Below are 15,753 nucleotides of genomic sequence, written 5' to 3'. Positions count from 1 at the left end.
TGCCGCCCAGCTTCTAGGTCCCGGCTTAGGGTGGACATTCGGTAAATGAAGCTGTCGTGGGTTGACCCGGGATAGTTGGCATATACTGAGGTGATGATTCCCTTGGCATTACATACTACCTGCACGTTGATGGAATGCCAGTGCTTGCGGTTCCTATAGATGTGCTCAGATGCCCTGGGGGGACGTAGAGCCACATGGGTGCAGTCGATGGCACCTAGCACTTTGGGGAATCGTGCCACAGCGTAAAAATCCAGGGTGGCAGCATGCCTTTCTGCAGGGGTTCTGGGCAGGTATATGTGCCTGCGGACTGATGGGCGTGCAGTGATGATGTTCAAGACCTGGTGTAGGCAGCGTGACTGGGTGGCCTGTGATACACCACCCACAATGGCACTTGTCCGCTGAAATGATCCAGTGGCTAAGAAGTGCAGTACATTGAGGACCTTCTCCAGGGGGCTGAGTGCTTGGGAGCACAGGGTGGGTGATGTGAGGTCATCCTCCCACTCACTCACCAGGTCCAGTATGATGTGTGGTGGAAACCTGTACCTCCCATGCACCTGGTCATCAGGCATCCCGAAAAGGCTGGTTCTGGGTGTGAATATTCTGGCCCTGACTATCCTCCTCCTCCTCCTTTGGTAGGCCACGCCCACTGCTGCTAGGAACGGTATGTTCATCCTGGGTCTGAGCTTGTTATTTTGTTAGCGCGCAAATTAATGCGTTGCGCGTGTTGTAGGCGAGCGTGTGACCCGCGCACCCCTGAAATCCAGTACCCAGTCCAATAGCGTGTGGAAATTCCCGCGCACACCGGGATACAGGTGCGCTGACGTACTTGCGTGTGTAAGTGTCCGCGCACACCTGATATACACGTACATAGGCCAATCGCGTGTACGCGCACTTTTGTCCAATTACACGCAATGAGACTCTGCCGTGCTGTCCAATTACACGCGATGAGACTCTGACGTGCTGTCCAATTACACGCGATGAGACTCTGACGTGCTGTCCAATTACACGCGATGACACTCTGACGTGCAGTCTTTCCACGTGTGCTCTGTCATCACGTGCTGTGTGGGAAACACCCGTGCGGGTCACGTCACAGACGCGCTTACGCGCTGAGGGCCTTTGGTCCAATAGATTCGCGTATGCGTGCTGACGCGCTTACGCGCTAAGGGCCTTTCCTCGGTTTTCACGCTGACGTGCAGGATTTTCACGTGCCAAATCACTCCGTACCAAGCTGGCCACGCGTAAGCACACGGAAGACCACGCTCCTGCCCAGAAGGCCGAACTACTGCCCCCCAGAGCCCCGAGCACGCTCCCACCTGCCATCTGCTGCTGCCTGACTGCCTGCTGCCCACGTGCACTGCCATTTGCTGCCTGCACATCAGCCAGGGGTGCTGTTGCTGTGACCACCCCTGCTGGAACCGAAGACTCCCGACTGGAATTCCATCGCTCCACAGCCCAGCCCCAGGACCCAGTTGCCCACCCACTCCTGCCTCTGGGGTTGTCATGTCGGGGCAAACACCATCTGTGACCACTGACAACCCCCAGCCAGTGAGGCAGAGGGGCACCAGCTTCAGTGCCACCGAAGTTGGTGTCCTGGTGGAGCAAGTCCTGGTGCAGTATCATGCCCTCTTCGGAAGTTCCCGCGCCGACAAGGAAGGACGGACTCGGATCTGGACTGACATCGTGACTGCCATCAACGCGGAGGGGGTGGCAGTCCAGGACTTACAACATGTCAGGAAGCGCTGGGAGGACTTCAGGTCCAGGACCCTGAACAAGGCCCGGCGCCTCTTGAAGGCAGCGGATGCCAAGGGGCGCCGGGGCCACTTGTCGGAAGAACAGATGGGGGTCCTGGAACGCATATCCCCAGCGCTCCACGTCCAGGTCCTAGAGAAGCAGACCCGTCTGGAGTCGAGCGGTGAGTGTACATGCATCCTGATTGTGAGCAGTGCGTGTGGTGATTATTCGGTATTGTGCCGGTTGCACATCTGTTTGTATGGGGTCGAGTATGGGTGGGGGTGTACAGGGCCGTGGGTCTGACACATGCGAGGGCTGTAATGTGTGAGACATGGATGGTACTTGTGTGTGTGGGCATGCATGGCAAATGCAGTTGTGCGTGCACACATGTTTGGATGAATGTGTATGTAAGTAGACATGTCCGTGAATTCAGGCATGTATGTTTTTTTCGGCTGCATGTATGAGCACTGTGTACATGTGCATGTGTGTGTATTTGTCAAGGGTGCAACAGTGATGCAACTTGGATGCATGTGACAGCGGTATGTGGAAGCCTGATTGGCAGATGTGACATGGATGCCCGTCTGAACAGTGCGACACTTGGCAGAGGTGTAGACATGCATGCAAGTGTGTTGGTGTGTGTACATGTGTGGTGCACTTCCTGTGTTGCATGTGATGTCTGGCTCCCCTTTGGCTGCTGATGCTGTTGTATGTGTAGGGATGGTGGTGGCAGTTGCGATATGGCTGTGGTATGGCTCATGTGTGCGAGTTGCAATGACATGTGTGTTGGGGATTGTGATGACATGTCTGAGGTTTGCCAATGCCACTCATGTGCAACTGTCATGCGTGTATGTGTCCATTGTACAGTGCCCTGATGCCTGTGTTTTGTTTCTCCCTGTCTGCAGCGTCAACTGATGAAGAGGGCGGAGAAGGTGCTGTGGAGCACAGCGGCGGGGATCCGACCGCCAGCCGGAGACGCAAGGCCCGGCTCCCCTCCCGTGTTGTCATCTCGTCGGGGAGTGAGGAGTCCGGTGCTGCGTCCCAGGCCGCAGCTGCCGGGAGGAGGTCCAAGAGGCGGAGGTTGCAGTTGGACTCCTCGGCAGCAGAAGGGGCAGCTGGGACCCCACAGGGCCCAACAGGGGAAGATGGCACGGAGTCATCCAGGTTGGTGGGGGGTTTGGTGGAGGAGGGGGCCGTGCAAGCACCAGAGACGGGGTCTGGAGGTGGGGATCCCACTGGTGCTAGTGGTGCAGTGCAGGACCAGGGACAGGAGGCAGCACAGGCGGCCGCGGAGGTGCCTGTGTGCAATCCTGTCCCCGATCCTGTCCCTGCATCATCTTGCACCAACAGGGATGCCTACGTCCAGACCCGTTTTCAGGCAGGGGATGAGCTGACGTCAACTGGCCTTCCTCTGCCTGCGGACGTGGCCATCCAGGTCCGGATTGAGCCTGTCCTGGCTGGTGTGGCGTTGCGTCAACGGGCCATGCGAGGTGACCTGCAGTCTTTTCATGGAGAGACTGCACGTCATCTTGAATGGCTCGTTGACCACGTCAGCCTGCTGGGACAGGTCACCCAGGCCGGATTCCTCCGTCTGATGGGGCTTGCTCCGACCCCCTCCTCAACTGGACCCCCTACGCGCCAGTCGTCCTCTCTGCCATCTTCCCACCCATCAGTCACCTGGGTGCCCTGTGGAGCTGCCTCTGACGGTGCGGCCAGGCTGGTGGAGGAGGCATCCCTGCCACAGTCGGGAGTCGGAGGTCCAGCAGGGGTGGCCACATCAACAACTGCACCCCAGCCGGCGGAGGATGTGCAGGCAGCAGGAGGCAGTGCACGGGCAGAGGCAGAGCAGCAGCAGCAACATGGTGGGAGACATGAAGGCTCGGGGCTTTCGACATCGGAGTGGCAGGCATCGGCCGGAGGGCAGGGGGACCCAGGACAGAGAGTGTCTTCCGTGTGGCAGCCGTTGGGCCACGCCATAGGTGCGGAGCGGCGGCGGGCGGAAGAGGCGCGGCTCACAATGGTCAGGGCGGAGAACTCCATGCGGAGGGCCCTGAGGCGGGCCGAGTGCCTCGAGGCAATCCGCAGGGGGTTGGAGGAGGACACGGCGTCGTCCCTGCGGACCCTCGGGGCCATGGAACTGGACCGCCTCCGGGACATCGAACAGGAGTTCGATGATGCCCTGGCCCAGGACACCACGGAGTGAGCCGCTGGACTTGCCCGCCGCCTTTGTATATAGTTCTTTAGTTTTAGGTTTCCTTTCTTTCTTATTATGATTTGGAGTCGACGGACACTGCTCCACTTTTTGTATATAGTTGATTTTTAGGTAGGTATTTTAGTAGGTTTCCTTTGTTCAGTTGGGCTCATGGACCCTTGGTAGTTATTTACATAGTTCTTTATTGCATGGAGATTTTTTTACTTTTGACTTTGGCCAAATATTTTTTGAATTCTGATTTGCAGTTTTGTGTTTTTATACGGACATGCAGCTTTTTTTTTCTCATTCACATTGTAGTTTGTTTTCTTTCTTTAGCATTCTTTATTTTTTTCAATACAATTTTGTTTCCATACTTCACTGTGTGGTATCATCTCATTGGTTTCATGCATGTCATGTTGTGTGTTTTCCCATTCAATTGCAACCATTGTGTGTGACGGACATTGGTTCATTAGCTTCATGAACATTGGGGGTGTAACATGTGATTTCCATTTCCATGTGGGTGAATGGGTTACTTGGTAGGGCTTTTTGGCTGTGGAGGCTGTCCATTACGCACATGATTGGGGATTGTGAGGACCTGGTGGGGGCTGCCCATGGTGGCAGGGGGGTGGGGTGGTGGGAGACATGAGTGGGGGCCTGGTGGAGGCTGCCCCTGCACTGCTGGGGGGTGGGGGTGGTGGGAGACATGAGTGGGGGCCTGGTGGAGGGTGACCCTGGATGCTGGGGGGTGAGGGTGGTGGTAGACATGAGTGGGGGCCTGGTGGAGGGTGACCCTGGATGCTGGGGGGTGGGAGTGGTGGTAGACATGAGTGGGGGCCTGGTGGAGGCTGCCCCTGCACTGCTGGGGGGTGGGGGTGGTGGGAGACATGAGTGGGGGCCTGGTGGTGGGTGACCCTGGATGCTGGGGGGTGGGGGTGGTGGTAGACATGAGTGGGGGCCTGGTGGAGGCTGCCCCTGCACTGCTGGGGGGTGGGGGTTGTGGGAGACATGAGTGGGGGCCTGGTGGAGGGTGACCCTGGATGCTGGGGGGTGGGGGTGGTGGAAGAGATGAGTGGGGGCCTGGTGGAGGGTGACCCTGGATGCTGGGGGGTGGGGGTGCAGGGGGACATGAGTGGGGGCCTGGTGGAGGGTGGCCATGGTGGCAGGGGGGTGGGGTGGTGGTAGACATGAGTGGGGGCCTGGTGGAGGCTGCCCCTGCACTGCTGGGGGGTGGGGGTGGTGGGAGACATGAGTGGGGGCCTGGTGTAGGCTGCCCCTGGTGGCTGGGGGGTGGGGGTGGTGGGAGACATGAGTGGGGGCCTGGTGGAGGCTGCCCATGGTGGCAGGGGGGTGGGGGTGGTGGGAGACATGAGTGGGGGCCTGGTGGAGGCTGCCCATGGTGGCAGGGGGGTGGGGGTGGTGGTAGACATGAGTGGGGGCCTGGTGGAGGGTGACCCTGGATGCTGGGGGGTGGGGGTGGTGGTAGACATGAGTGGGGGCCTGGTGGAGGCTGCCCCTGCACTGCTGGGGGGTGGGGGTGGTGGGAGACATGAGTGGGGGCCTGGTGGAGGGTGACCCTGGATGCTGGGGGGTGGGGGTGGTGGTAGACATGAGTGGGGGCCTGGTGGAGGGTGACCCTGGATGCTGGGGGGTGGGGGTGCAGGGGGACATGAGTGGGGGCCTGGTGGAGGGTGGCCATGGTGGCAGGGGGGTGGAGGTAGACATGAGTGGGGGCCTGGTGGAGGCTGCCCCTGCACTGCTGGGGGGCGGGGGTGGTGGGAGACATGAGTGGGGGCCTGGTGGAGGCTGCCCATGGTGGCAGGGGGGTGGGGGTGGTGGGAGACATGAGTGGGGGCCTGGTGGAGGCTGCCCATGGTGGCAGGGGGGTGGGGGTGGTGGTAGACATGAGTGGGGGCCTGGTGGAGGGTGACCCTGGATGCTGGGGGGTGGGGGTGGTGGTAGACATGAGTGGGGGCCTGGTGGAGGCTGCCCCTGGTGGCTGGGGGGTGGGGGTGGTGGGAGACATGAGTGGGGGCCTGGTGGAGGCTGCCCATGGTGGCAGGGGGGTGGGGGTGGTGGGAGACATGAGTGGGGGCCTGGTGGAGGCTGCCCATGGTGGCAGGGGGGTGGGGGTGGTGGTAGACATGAGTGGGGGCCTGGTGGAGGGTGACCCTGGATGCTGGGGGGTGGGGGTGGTGGTAGACATGAGTGGGGGCCTGGTGGAGGCTGCCCCTGCACTGCTGGGGGGTGGGGGTGGTGGGAGACATGAGTGGGGGCCTGGTGGAGGGTGACCATGGATGCTGGGGGGTGGGGGTGGTGGTAGACATGAGTGGGGGCCTGGTGGAGGCTGCCCCTGCAGTGCTGGGGGGTGGTGGGAGACATGAGTGGGGGCCTGGTGGAGGGTGACCCTGGATGCTGGGGGGTGGGGGTGGTGGTAGACATGAGTGGGGGCCTGGTGGAGGCTGCCCCTGCACTGCTGGGGGGTGGGGGTGGTGGGAGACATGAGTGGGGGCCTGGTGGAGGGTGACCCTGGATGCTGGGGGGTGGGGGTGGTGGTAGACATGAGTGGGGGCCTGGTGGAGGCTGCCCCTGCACTGCTGGGGGGTGGGGGTGGTGGGAGACATGAGTGGGGGCCTGGTGGAGGGTGGCCATGGTGGCAGGGGGGTGGGGGTGGTGGTAGACATGAGTGGGGGCCTGGTGGAGGCTGCCCCTGCACTGCTGGGGGGTGGGGGTGGTGGGAGACATGAGTGGGGGCCTGGTGGAGGCTGCCCCTGGTGGCTGGGGGGTGGGGGTGGTGGGAGACATGAGTGGGTGCCTGGTGGAGGCTGCCCATTGTGGCAGGGGGGTGGGGGTGGTGGGAGACATGAGTGGGGGCCTGGTGGAGGCTGCCCCTGCACTGCTGGGGGGTGGGGGTGGTGGGAGACATGAGTGGGGGCCTGATGGAGGGTGACCCTGGATGCTGGGGGGTGGGGGTGGTGGTAGACATGAGTGGGGGCCTGGTGGAGGCTGCCCCTGCACTGCTGGGGGGTGGGGGTGGTGGGAGACATGAGTGGGGGCCTGGTGGAGGGTGACCCTGGATGCTGGGGGGGTGGGGGTGGTGTTAGACATGAGTGGGGGCCTGGTGGAGGCTGCCCATGGTGGCAGGGGGGTGGGGGTGGTGGTAGACATGAGTGGGGGCCTGGTGGAGGATGCCCATGGTGGCAGGGGGGTGGGGGTGGTGGTAGACATGCATTGTTGATCAGTAGTGCAAGGTGACATGTGGGTTGGCTGGGGGGCATGCCCATGGTGGATGGGCAGCCTGCGGGACATGAGCATGGGTGCAGGGTAGTCCCCCGTGGTGTGGGCTGCCTGCAGGGTCCGTGGAGGTTGTGGAGCGTACACCTGGGAGGGCCCACACGGCCAATTCACGTGTGGTACTCCCCAGAACCCCTGAAATACACATACCCTGCTGAAATCGCGTGTGGAACTTCCCGCGCACCCCTGAAATACACATACCTTGCTGAAATCGCGTGTGGAACTTCCCGCGCACCCCTGAAATACACGTACCTTGCTCGCACTGGGCCAATCGCGTGTGGAACTTCCCGCGCACCCCTGCAATACACGTACCCTGATGAAATTGCGTGTGGAACTTCCCGCGCACCCCTGAAATACACATACCTTGCTCGCACTGGGCCAATCGCGTGTGTAACTTCCCGCGCACCCCTGAAATACACGTACCCTGCTGAAATCGCGTGTGGAACTTCCCGCGCACCCCTGAAATACACATACCTTGCTCGCACTGGGCCAATCGCGCGTGTAACTTCCCGCGCACCCCTGAAATACACGTACCGTGCTGAAATCGCGTTTGGAACTTCCCGCGCACCCCTGAAATACACATACCTTGCTGAAATCGCGTGTGGAACTTCCCGCGCACCCCTGAAATACACGTACCCTGCTCGCACTGGGCCAATCGCGTGTGGAACTTCCCGCGCACCCCTGCAATACACGTACCCTGATGAAATCGCGTGTGGAACTTCCCGCCCACCCCTGAAATACACATACCTTGCTCGCACTGGGCCAATCGCGTGTGTAACTTCCCGCGCACCCCTGAAATACACGTACCCTGCTGAAATCGCGTGTGGAACTTCCCGTGCACCCCTGAAATACACATACCTTGCTGAAATCGCGTGTGGAACTTCCCGCGCACCCCTGAAATACACGTACCCTGCTCGCACTGGGCCAATCGCGTGTGGAACTTCCCGCGCACCCCTGCAATACACGTACCCTGATGAAATCGCGTGTGGAACTTCCCGCGCACCCCTGAAATACACATACCTTGCTGAAATCGCGTGTGGAAATTCCCGCGCACCCCTGAAATACACGTACCCTGCTCGCACTGGGCCAATCGCGTGTGGAACTTCCCGCGCACCCCTGAAATACACATACCTTGCTGAAATCGCGTGTGGAAATTCCCGCGCACCCCTGAAATACACGTACCCTGCTCGCACTGGGCCAATCGCGTGTGGAACTTCCCGCGCACCCCTGAAATACACGTACCCTGATGAAATCGCGTGTGGAACTTCCCGCGCACCCCTGAAATACACGTACCCTGCTGAAATCGCGTGTGGAACTTCCCGCGCACCCCTGAAATCCACGTACCCGGCCAAATCGCGTGTGAGACTTCCCGCGCACCCCGGTATACACGCACACGTATTTTTTGTCAGCGGGTGTCCGTGTTTGTGGGTACCCCTTTGCACGTCATTTGTCCTGGAGGGCCACAGTATAGGACATTCATCATGGCAGTATATAGGTGCTATTTGTTGGCGCACCTTTTGGCGCACATTTCTTACAGCCGCAGAGACGCTACCGCCTGCTTTCTTGTGGCGGTCGTGTTTGTGCCTGTGCGCTGGTTTGAGCGTGCGCTTTTTTGCCCTATTCTATTCCATGAATACGTGTTGTAGGCGAGCGTGTGGGCGTTCCGCGCACTTGTGCCCTGTACTTCCCCCGTGACGCCCACGTTTTGGCAAGTTGTTCCCCATTCCGAGTGTTACGCCCGTGTTCCGCCTACTTTTGTTGCGTGCGCCGCGCTATGTGCGAATTTCGCTGTGGCCTGTGCGATTTTCGCTGTGACCTGGCGCACGCTGTTAGATGGCCTGTTCGCCAACGTGCGCCGCGCACTTTTTTATCGCACATCCGCTGGTTTTCTCGTGCACGGACTTCCATGAATCGATGTGCGCTGCTTTTCGTGCGATTTTCGCACTTGCACTGCGATTTTCGCTATTCCACTGCGATTCGCACGTTTTTGCCCACTAGCGCCGCGCTAATTATTCCATGAATCGGCTCACCCTTTCAACAAAATAAGTGCTGTTGGAGCTGCTTTCTTTGTGTTTTATCGCACACGTTTGTTTAATTCTTCTTGTGCTTGTACAGCTTTCCCATGAGGACAGGACAGATTGTTCTGTAATTTATACTGAGGCAGACAATAAAGGAATGATCAATGCTGCGAAAGGGCCATGGTCATAGAAATGTAAGTGTCTACCCTATGGGACTTGTCAGAATACCCTGTGATATGGGCGCACACACACATCCACACACAACACACATCCACACACACCACACGCCCACGCGCAAACACACCCACACACAACACACAGCCACACACAGCCACACAAAACACACACACATCCACAACACACAACACACGCCCACGCACAAACACACCCACACACAACACACAGCCACACACAAAACACACACACATCCACAACACACACACACCCATACGCACACACGCGCACACGCAGAAGAAGAGTTCTTCAGATATATTTCCACTATGGACTCCGATAACTAGCAGAGTATTTCGGTAGCACACCACACAGTGCAGCGATTAAATGGTTTAATAGTAATCAGGTCAGAGATGCAATTAACTCACTAAGCTGGCGCAGTGCCTTTCTGAGGGCCTGATTCTGAAGTTGGCGCAGTGAGCGTGCTAAAGAGCACGAATCACTGTGCCAAATCAGGACTCCCAGGCTCCACCACTATTCTCAAGTGGGCCTTGGCATCCTCGTAGTGCGTGACAGTGTATTGCGTTTATTGCGCCTGTTTTTGGGCACAACGGGCGCAATGGAGAAATCTCTGCAGCACTTGTGTAAAATACCGACATAGTCATTATTTTATGAAAGTGCTGCCGAGAAGACAGGTGTTTCCTAGCTAGCTACTGCTAATTCACCCCCAACCCTAGCTACCAACCCTAAACCCTTCTTTACTGAAAACATCAGTAACAAGCTAGTCGATCCCAACCCTGTGGAATAATTAAAACAACTATGCTCACCCTAATACTATGCTCACCCTAACACTCCCAAAAGTAAGCAGCTTAAACGTTGCATCCTGCCCTGACACAGGATACAATGTTGAAGCTGCTTACTTTACTGGTTTGCCCACTCACCTGCACTACGACCGGCTCCCTGTGGCACTCCTCTTCAATACCGTCACCAAAACAGTACCGTATATGTGCACCACTTTAGCGCACATTTAAAAGTGGAGGAGTGCCACAAGAATACTTGTCTAAAGTGGCAGGCAACAAATGTGGTGTTTGCTAGGTTGGGTTCTCCCCCATCCTAGCAACCACCACATATATTCCGAAAGTGGCACATTCATACCGACTTTGGAAGAATGCGCCACCTTCAGAATATATTGTAAGTACCGAAAAGGTCGTTCATGCTTTTAACAACCTTTTCAGTGCTTAACACCAAGTTGAAAATCGGGCCCCGAGTATTGCTAAATTGGTAGTACTGCTGTATAACAGATTGCTGCATATGTCTCACAAAGCAAAGGGTTCAATTGCACTTAACAGAAATGTTTTGCATTGGCAAAAGCCTTTTCCTTTTAATTGGAGACATCTTTATGATATACTGATAGGCTGGTCCGATAGCACAGCAAGTAGAGCTCTCGTTGCTGATATATGTGCTCAGATAGCACAGCGAATATAGCTCTCTCTCCTAATATCTGTGTGCAGTCTGCCGTGGCAGGTTTCGAATCCCGGCAAGGTCAGCTCAGCCTTTTGTTCTTCTTAGAAAAAATGAGTACCGCCGTGTGGGATAATGATAGGAACAAGTGGAAATAAATAGCAGTCCTAATACACAGCCAAAATCACAAATTAATAAACAAATAAAGTAGGCTCTGGAGGCCTGGGCTGATTTCTGTTTTGTTTTATTCGCATAGAAGAAGGGTGTTAGGGCGGCTACAAACAATTACCACCCTATCGCCTTTCTGGATCTCCTGGCAAAGATCTTTGTGGAATTCTGCTGATATACCTGAAGGAATGAGTGAAGGAGACAGCGTCTTTTGACCCCAGGCAAACTGGCTACATCAGTGGAGTTGGCTGTAGTTTAAATGTGCTCCTTATTAGCCTGTAAAAGATGAAGATACTCAAGGGGGAAGGCAGACTCTACATGGCTTGTATAGACATGGAGTGTGCCTTTGATAGTGTTAGTTGGGAGTTACTTGGGCCAAAATGATGGCGATGGGATGCCCTGGGGATTTGGTAGCAGCAATCACAGATCTATACACCGGAACCGCCATGCAGGCCAGACTCGACAAGGCGGGCACCCTAACAAGGAAGATCAACAATTACAGGCGATTGAAGCAAGGCTGCCCATTGGCACCCATCCTTTATAAAAATGTTATCACATACATGAAATAAGTCTTAGATCCCCCAAGGTCATGCCCAGCTAGGATGAATGGAACATCTGTAGGATGGCTTTTGATTTAGCCCTACTGGATAGAACCCCCATCGGCTTGCAAAGGAAGCTGGATGTGCTGCAGAATTATGTAGACCGGAATGGCTGGAAAATAAATACGGTAAAGTCCAAAATACTTACTCAGGAAATTCTGAGGGGGACAGAAAAAGAATACCCCTCGCTGGTCTATGGGTGGAAACCGAATATGAACTGTCTCCTCAATAAAATACCTAGTGGCAATGATCAGTGCAAGTGCATGCGAACAGCCATGGATGGAATGCCTAAACACCAAAGTGAAACAACTTACTGCGGAATGAACAGTGTTCGGTAGGAAGTACAGAAAGTTCTCGCTCCTTCCGATCATACATTTCTATAACCAAAAAGTCATACCAACGCTCACATACGCAGCCGAGACATCCCTTGGTCTACTGTGGAAAGTCTGTGAGAAACTGGAAAGTCACTTCTGGAAAGCAATTCTTCGACTCCCTAAATCAATACCTATGGCTATTGTCACACATGAATTAGGTCTTCTCTCCTTACATGTTATTATAGTCTGGTAATCCATGAGGATTTTCAGCAAACTAAACACACCTAATTGCCAACCCCAATTCCAGATTACAAAGATGAAAAACATGCGAATGCCCGACAGGTTGTTGAAATTGGGGCGGGACCGAGTCAAAAAAACACTGTCTAACTTTGTTAAAAAGGCCCTATGGGCTGTAGACTGGAGCGAAACTGAAGCAAAAAGGTCAAAATCACATACTCACAAGCTGTCAAGCTCACTTGCTGGGCTACCCAATATAACCCCCCAATATCTGAAAAAGTTTCCGAATGCAAAACAGAGGGATCTATTTCTTATATTCCGACTGAACATACTCCACACTAAAGTCACATTGCACAAATATGGTGGGATTTCAGTTGATGATAGCTGCCGACTATGTAAAAAACAACCAGAAACTCTAAAACATTGGATCCTTTTCTGCCCCGAACTAAGAATAAAGAGAACACTCCTACTGTACATCAGTATGAGTAAAAGCTTTGGGACTGATGCAAAAGAATGGTGGGAGGCTCTCTATGGGGGGGCATCATGGGTCTCACACGGCCTCTGGTAAAGTTTCTTGAGATAATCTTCATGAAGAAATTCAGAGCAATGGTACTGTAATGAAAGCTAATGAGGGCTTTTTGTTTTTGCATGGCGGTTTGGCTCCTTCTCTCTCCTTCCCTTTTCCCCGCCCCCACCCTTCCTCCTTCCCTTTAGCTTTTAAGGTTTTCAGATTTTTTGTTTTTTGAGTGTTCTCATGTGATGTGAAATGATGTAAGTTTGTGATTTCTAGTTTTAAAACTGTATCAAGTAGAAAAAGTTTGAAATAAACTAAACGCTAATAAAAAATAAAAAAATAAAAATATGTTATACTATATATATCTTGTATATTGTCTGTCATAATGTATTTATAATGTATTTTTGTTAATCCTAATTAATTGTTTAGGGACCATATGAATGTCCGGTGTGTCCATTCACAGTATGGGGTGTCCACGGACATCACAGCGTGTCCGGACATGTCTGTTCTCGCATGATGCACTCTTAATTAGTCCGTGGACAGCGTGCTCGTTTGCGGCCATCCATGGGCATGTACCCTGTGTCTCCTGCCCGATGGGTGTCCGCGGACACCTGTCAGCACCACAGACGTCCCCCGACGTCATCATGTGACCGCACCCAGTGCTGCTATGAATGCACATATGCATTTTTTTACTTTCGTGAAAATGCTCCTAAAAAGAAACATTTTTTTAAAAGCTCAGCATTTTCCATTTTTCATTCCATATAAATGTCACTCTTTCAAACCTAAGTCATTACATCCCTTACGCTGACATCATTCTCCACGTGCTTGTACATATGCATTTACCACCAAAGTATATATAGTCAACACTTCACCTTACACATAAAGTACTATTCTTTCCCAACCTCTACTAGAATATACAAAACTGTGATGAAACATCAATCCGCCATTGCATTACCACTAGGCCACAGTTTCCCTATTCTTTAAAAACACTACAGATTACAAATACATTGCACCACAAAGACAGCACTTCCTTCATTAAAATCAGCAACACAAAAATAACCTAGACATGCACCTATTTCTCACACCCATTTCTTTGCCCTGTTCCTACTAATGTCTCAAAAAGCATTACTCATATTCCAATTGTTCTAACAACATAGATAACATACTTTAGTACACCACCCATAACAAAACTTTATTAACTTGTTTCCCAACAACTCCTACCTTCATAAATAACCACCTCTCTTACTAAAAGTACTTGACTATTACCACATACACCCATTAACCTTGTTTTACAATTACAGGAAAGAAGAACATTGCAGAAGACAGCTTTCAAAAAAGAACACTCTTCACATCTTACAAAGTAAGTACATTAATATAGCATGTCTATCTCTCTAATTTTAACAATGTACTTGCACTATATAGTTGCCTTGAGTATTCTTTTTGAATCAACAACATTTATTTCGCTCTTACTCATTATATTGCAACATTCACACTCTTTCTTTTCTCATCCAAATACCACTGTTACAACACCCACTGTTTCCTCAAAACATCATAATGTCCATACTTATTCAATCACAACAGCAATCCCTTAATAACTAACCCACCCCCTTCATACATGTACACACTCTTAAACTTACAACCTTCCAAACCACACATATCATCCCACTACACAGTCACACAACACTCTATTCATCTCTACAATCACACCTACACACCCATGCACAAGACATGCATATACATTCTACAACTTTTAAACCCAAACGTACTTTTTTCTCAACAGACGGAACAGAATGTCTACTAAAAAGAATCTCCATACATACAAAACAAAGAAAATATAGAGCACATATGAATAAAAGCAAGACATATAGTCATCCACCTCTAAAACAATGTATAGAACACATTGAAACAAAACAGCTTGTAACCTCACTCAACAAACTAAACCAGCCACCACTAAAACAAGTACGGCCCCTCTTGCAAAAACTAAAAGTAAAAAAAAGATGTATATACAACAGCAGACCTACTAATGAACCTAACATTTTATCTAAGAACTAGTTTGCTTCCATCAATTGCGCACACATCAGAAATAATGCAAATTGCTTGACCTTACTAAATGTGGCATTTTTGACTACTGTTTACTTGTGCGAATGCAATTTTGAAAAATTATGTTGGGCATTGATTATTATTTTTTTGGACTGAGATGCATTACCATCTTGCCCTCTTTTTTGATGTTTGGGTCTGCCTATCTGTTATTTTTTGGTTCGTTACATATGATTATGTTAAATATGTACAAAAATTATGTGAGCGTTGTTGCCGAAACACGTGTCGGCTGTGTTGTTTTTGATTAAATATTGCTCAATGAGCTCTAACAATTTCTGATGTGTGCGCAATTTATGGAAGCAAACTAGTTCTTAAAAATCCCATTAACGTAGCCACCTGGCAGGGTGTCTACACACTTGCTCCCATTTGCAGCCCCTATCTTAGCCTATCCTTTCCTGTCAGGGCGCCTAACCTCAATCATCCAATTCTGCCAAAATTCTCTAATAACATTTTATCTACCAATGTAAACATATCCACAGTAAAGCATTCCAAAAAAATTATTTTACGAAAAATATTCCACCGTAGAGTTATTCACTATCTTATAAAGATAGCTGAAAAGTCACAATCTACCCTTAAAAACTACAGCTGAAGATCAATCCTCATAGAGTTCTTCACAATCTTATAAAGATAGCTTGAAAGTCACGATCTAACCTTAATAACTACTTCAGATGACTAATGCTCGAACCTCTAATTGACAGGGCATTTCTACTGAAGAGAACTTTGTTTATATTGATTTATAGCGATTTATATTATATTGATTTTAAACTGAATGAAACCACTAACTAAATTAATCAATACATTGCAAAAAATACTTCTAAACCTTTTCAAACTTCTGTGAAGTTGAATGGATTCACACAAGCAGCACAGAACCATATTTCAATGAAGAGGCTTATGAACAAGAACAAAAAAATGACTAATTGCCATAGGCAGTAATGGCTGAGGGTATGAAAGGGTAGGAGACACC

This window comes from Ambystoma mexicanum, chromosome 4p (assembly GCF_040938575.1).
Source record: "Ambystoma mexicanum isolate Mex_15411 chromosome 4p, UKY_AmexF1_1, whole genome shotgun sequence".
In the NCBI taxonomy this organism is placed as follows: Eukaryota; Metazoa; Chordata; class Amphibia; order Caudata; family Ambystomatidae; genus Ambystoma; species Ambystoma mexicanum.
This window is presented reverse-complemented; position numbering follows the sequence as displayed.